Source organism: Dermacentor variabilis, unplaced genomic scaffold (assembly GCF_050947875.1).
Source record: "Dermacentor variabilis isolate Ectoservices unplaced genomic scaffold, ASM5094787v1 scaffold_31, whole genome shotgun sequence".
Taxonomy (NCBI): domain Eukaryota; kingdom Metazoa; phylum Arthropoda; class Arachnida; order Ixodida; family Ixodidae; genus Dermacentor; species Dermacentor variabilis.
Genome location: NW_027460489.1, coordinates 432,160 through 438,041, shown reverse-complemented (window position 1 = coordinate 438,041; position 5,882 = coordinate 432,160).

Genomic DNA, 5,882 nt, shown 5'->3' with positions numbered 1-5,882 from the left:
TTAGCACGCTTCTGCTCTTCTATTCCTGCCATGGCTGCGCATGGCAATGCAGAGCGCGGCTGCGTGCGCCCTATCTTGGGGGAAATTTGCGATAGGTTCAAAGCCTAAGCAACCTGAGACGGCTGATAGCTTCGAGTACGCTGTGTTCTCGTGAGCCTAGTTCGCGTCGAAGCGAAAGCCAGCACGAAGGTCAATTCGTTCACCACTGCTGGTAATTCTCAGTACTTCAGCGTCCTGATCATTAATGTCCGTGGTCATTACGTGAGGCTCTTGCTCGCCTGCATGAGTGTAATACTATGCTTGTTAGTTCAGTTCAGTAAGCGCATGTTAACATTAGTTTATCCGAGGTAATTCGTGCATTTCTCTAATAATTCGCTACCGCAATCAATGCTTCATTCAGCTCCCGGTCGAAACTGCGACTCTTTTTTGGTATGTTGTGAATACGTGTAGGCAATATGTGATTCTCTATACTGCACTAAAATTGCTATTTTGGGAAGTTTTGATTTTGTTGGTATGTTTATTATTCGAATGCGATGTATGAATATTTTTGCGGGACATGCACTGCTTTTCCATGGAGAAAAAGAAATAAAACAAAAACAGGTATTTCTGATGCACTATACTGTTTAGTTTGAGCGAGGAATTCAAATGTCGATTGCACTTGTGCAGCCCGGCAGTTTATTAACCCGTTACTCGCCTACCCCGAGCTCTAATCGTAGCACGAGTTTGTACCAATATCGCCAACGACTAGTCACACTCGTCCGGCCCGAATTTCCGTTCATTCCTCCGCCCACAAAGTGCCACGGTCGTCAATTGCTTTGCTTGTAATTTTCAACTTTATATGGTTGTTGTTGTCTATGAAAAACCGCATTTCGTGCCTTCTGCGTTTCTTTTAAGCCTGACAACCGTAATTTTCTAATGGCGCTTCTCAAGAGACTTGCCGGTGGCGGCGATGCTCCAAGAAAAAAAGGGTGCTTCTTGGAGCAGTACAGAAAGCAGCGTTAGTGACGACATGGAATTGTGTCCAACAGAGACTCAGACGTGGTCTTTACCCTGGATATCGCTTCAGATGACGACTAGAGTGACAGCGGTGACGACGACGACGATTCACTGAGCTGTGCACGTGTGTGGCAGCGCGTGAAAACCGATAAACCGCCACCTGCGCCTCTGCGGTTTCCGTTCAGTGCCCGGAATCTTGCGGCAGCCCACTGACGAGAATGACATTATCGGCTAGTTTCATGTATATTTCGACTGGGGCATCATTGACCTAATTGTCACGGAGGCGAACCATTATACGATAGCGTACTTTGCTGCTCCGGGTTATACATGAAAACCGGTAGAGCGCGATGAGATTATGGCCATGCTTGCGCTGATAATATTGCAGGGTATTGTCAGCAAACCTCAAGTTGAGATGTACTGGTGTACAAAGAAAATTTTGGAGACACAAGTGTTCAGGATGACCATGAGCAAAAACCGCTTCAACGTGTTGGTGCGCTGCTTTCATTTCACCAACATGAAAACCGTGGATGAAGCTAAGTATCAGCAACCAAGGCTATGGAAGCAATGTCTCAGCAATTGTCAGTGTGTTGCCATGTATTGCATCAAATAGGTACTTCGCCGTTCAGTACGTTCGGGCCCATTACCATCGCATACATTGAGGAAAAGCCACACTCAACAGCAGTTTATTTTCCTTTATTAATTTCTGTGCTAATGCTAATCAGAAACGAAATATGTGATACATTTTCAGAACAGAATTGCATGGAGAAAATTATGACGACTTAAAGAATTGCCGATTTTGGTACGCTTTTCGGAAGTTCAGTTGGAGGTAAAAGGGTTAAACAGATCGCACGCGCATCGACCGCACATGTCACTGCCCTAAAACGGTGAGAAGCGATAATATCCGCAAGTGCGAGATTTCCATCTCGAATGCCATCTACAACAGTGTTCGCTTCAGGAGCACATGGGTACAACCTGCCTCTATGTGCTTGCGCATACTGTTGCCTATGTCGGCACTTCTCACTGTGATAAGCACTGACATGCCGTGAAGTCGATGCTCACGTTTTCTGGCTAAAAAGTGTCGAGGTTTGATTGCCAGCAAAGGAGCCCTGCCCGGCTCTGTGCGTACTTAGCTCATGTACTTTTCTATAAGTATATTAAGTGAAATGAAATAATGCAAATAAAAACGGAATAAAATTCGCTTTTAATGACAGCCTCTTTAGTGACAAACAAAATTGCCCTAAGGCAAAACTGTGTCTTTTTCAAAGGCTCTACAGCAGCACCTAATGCGATAGGTGATGATGATAATCATTGGTGTTGGGGGAAGGGCCAGGTGTAGGCAAAGAGCGTCACGGCTGTCATAATATGCTGTCATTATTATTTAAATAATGGGTATCGAGACTTGAAGAGAGAAATATTAAAGAGAGCAAAGGCAGGGAGGTCGACCAGAGAAGCGTCCGGCTTGCTACCCTACACTAGGGGAGGGGAAAGGGGAAACAGAAAGAGGAAAGCGGGGTAGAGGTAATACTGTGTGTGCACGCAGCAAAGCGCCTTGAAATTATTAAGGTCTGAGTCCTGCCCTGCCGATCTGTTAGGCTGCCATCATAATATTCTGCTGTCTGAAGCTAATCATGGTGCTTCCTCATAGCTGGTGATGCATGATGAAGTCACCTGTGAAGACCAAGGAGCCGCGGATGGTCAGTAGTACGTTGCAGTATGTGGCAGTATATCGTTAAAGTAAAATCTGGTCTTTTTGACTTCAGTACGAGTAGGATGCTGCGGGTGAGCAATGATGCCTACTCAAGACTTGCAAGCACTGAATTGAGAGCGTCCCCCCCTCCCAGCCCTTTCATTGCACTTCGCGCTGACAGCGAGTGTAGGTTATTCAAGAGCATTCAAAGAATACTCATCAGCCGGAGCATCATAACCATATGCCCGTCTTCTTCGGGCAATTTGTCATGAACCCGCGCTGTGCACTCTACAGCGGCTGCGCAGCTGTATCGCATGACGTGGCCCCGGTTCCGGCTGTGGCATCGGCTGTGGCATCGGATGTGAATGAAACACGGCTGTATACAGGCCAAAACGCATTCAGTGAAAACTACCTATATACACGCATTGACTAACGACAATGACACATGAGATATGCTGTGAAAAACGATATACTACGAGGAGGTGATATACTAAAATACGTCGCTACATAAGCACTACAGCCTCAGCACGGTCCTTAAGCACAACAGCCGGGAGGCGTGTGCCATACATGTCGCTACTAACACAGCAGCTGCCTTTGGTGAGTGAATGTGCTAGGAATCTCGTGCCCTTATAACGCGCAATAATTGACTTGTCATAAAGATTTTACAACTAATTTATGGACAAAAATTGGTTCTCCTCCAAGCGACAATACCGGATCATGGGGAATGTGGTATCGGTGTGCTAGAGGAACGTGCTTTCTTTTCGTTCAGCTTCTACTTCCTGACACTGCACTAAGACGTGCAGAACGGTCAGCCTCCCACCACATCCAGCAAGCAGGGGAGACTCAGCTCCGGTCAGCGGGTAAGAATGAGCGCCCAATGCGTGTCTTGTTCTCAGTTAACAGAACATGACACTTGTTTAGCGCGCTTTTGTCACCGAAGAACAATTTCGTAGGTGCGATTTAAATGAAGTTTCGTAGAGGTTTCATGGTCCCAGATGGATTACCAAACGTTTCTCAGCTTTTTGAGCTGTCGCAAGTCTGTCTGCAAGCATGCTACTCACTATGCCTCGGGACCTTGGCGCCCAACACTATAATATATTGGTAGGATGCATACACATGGTACACAGAAAGGACAAACCAAGATCTATGCGCTGAAAGATAAACAGGCTAATATCATCAGCAATCTTGAAGGTATAGTAGAAGGAGCGGAAATATTCTGTACTGACCTGTTCAGTACTCAAAGGAGTCATGATACCTCCATTCGAAGCAGTAATGAACAGGTTCGAAGAAACTTTTCCTATAACTAGCGATGAGGTCAGAAGGGCCTCGCAAGACTTGAAACGAAAAAAAACGGCAAGCGAAGATGGAATAACAGTCGATTTAATAAAAAATGAAGGAGACCTAATGCTAAAAAAACTGGCGGTTTTCCATAAGAAGTGTTTATTAGCTTCAAAGGTCCAGAAAACTCGAAGAATGCAAAGATTATACCAATCCACAAAAAGGGAGACGTTAAAGACGTTAAAGACAATAGGTCCATTAGCTTAGTCCATCGATTATGTAAAATATTCACCAAGATAACTTGCAATAGAATAAGGGAAACTCTGGGCTTCAGCCAAGTAAGGGAAAAGGCTGGCTTCACGAAGGGATACTCTACTATGGATGACATCCACGTCAATAATCAGGTAATCGAGAAATCCGCAGAGTTCAATCAGCCTCTTTATGTGGCTTTCATAAACTACAAAAATGCATCTGATTCAGTAGAGATATTAGCAATCATAGAAGCATTACGTAATCAGGGAGTACACACATCTTAGGTAAATATCTTAAAAAATACTACGGAGATTCACCAGCTACCATAATTCTACACAAGAAAAGTAGGAAGATAACTATGAAGAAATGGTTCAGAGAAGGAGACACAATCTCTCCCATGCTGTCCACTTTGCGCTTGGAGTATTCATGCTAATAAACTAGGAAGGCTTAGGAGTAATGATCGATGGTGAATATCTCAGCAACTTCGGTTTGCAGATGACATTCTTCTATTCAGCAACACTGCAGACGAGTTAAAGCAAATGATTGGGTACCTTAACAGAGAGGGTGTAAGAGTGGGGTTGAATATTATTATGCAAAGGTCAAAGATAATGATCAATAGCCGGGAAAGGGAACAAGAATTCAGGATCGCCAGTCAGCTTTTAAGAGTATGTGAAGGAGTTGGTTTAACTACGTCAATTAATCACAGGGAGCCCTGATCATGAGAAGTAAATTCATAGAATAAAAATTGGTTGCATCGCATACGGCAGACATTGTCAGCTGCTGACTTGAAGCTTGAAACGAAGGTGCACAATCAGTATATTTAGGCGGTGCTGACGTATGGGGCAGAGACTTGGCGAATGACAAAGAAGCTTCAAAAAAAGTTAAGGACCGCGCAAAGAGCGGTGGAACGAAGAATGCTGGGCATAATATTTAGAGACAGAAAGAGAGAGGCTTGGATAGGAGAGCAAACGGGTATAGCCGATATTCTAATTGACATTAATAAAAAATGAAGCTTGCCAGGTGATGTAACGCACCTGTTGGACAGCCATCGGACCATTAGGGTTACGAAATGGGTACCGAAAGAAGGAAAACACAGTCGAGGACGGCAGAATACTAGGTGGGACGATGAAATTAGGAAATTCGCGGGTGCTAGTTCGAATAGGTGGCGCAGGACAGGGATAACTGCAGATCGCAGGGAGAGGCCTTCGTCCGGCAGGGGAAATAAAATAGGCTGATGATGATGAGTACAGGTAATTCGCTACTGGATTCTTATGTTTTAATACAGACATTAACGTTCGTACTACGTTCAGAGAGCCTGTAGATATAAAAGTTTCATATAGATATAATGTCTTTGTGGTGTTTTAAGCCAAGAGTAATGTAGAATTCTCTGCCGTAAAGCTGCTCATCTCTGCGTGCAGAACAATGCATTCCGAGAAAGATGGCCCGACTGCCCCGCACGTTACACCAATAGGTTACTTTGGTGCGTCAGTAGAAAATTCGGCCCAGGAGTACTTCCAATTGAGTTCCAGAATGTCCATACGGATGTGGATCTGTTGAGTATGCTTTCTAACTTCGACAAGTGGCGTGTCACATTTCATCAGTGCCAAGTTGCCAGAACCACGGTTTCAACTGCCTTACTGGAGCCATGAGTGGATGCACATGTAGTGGG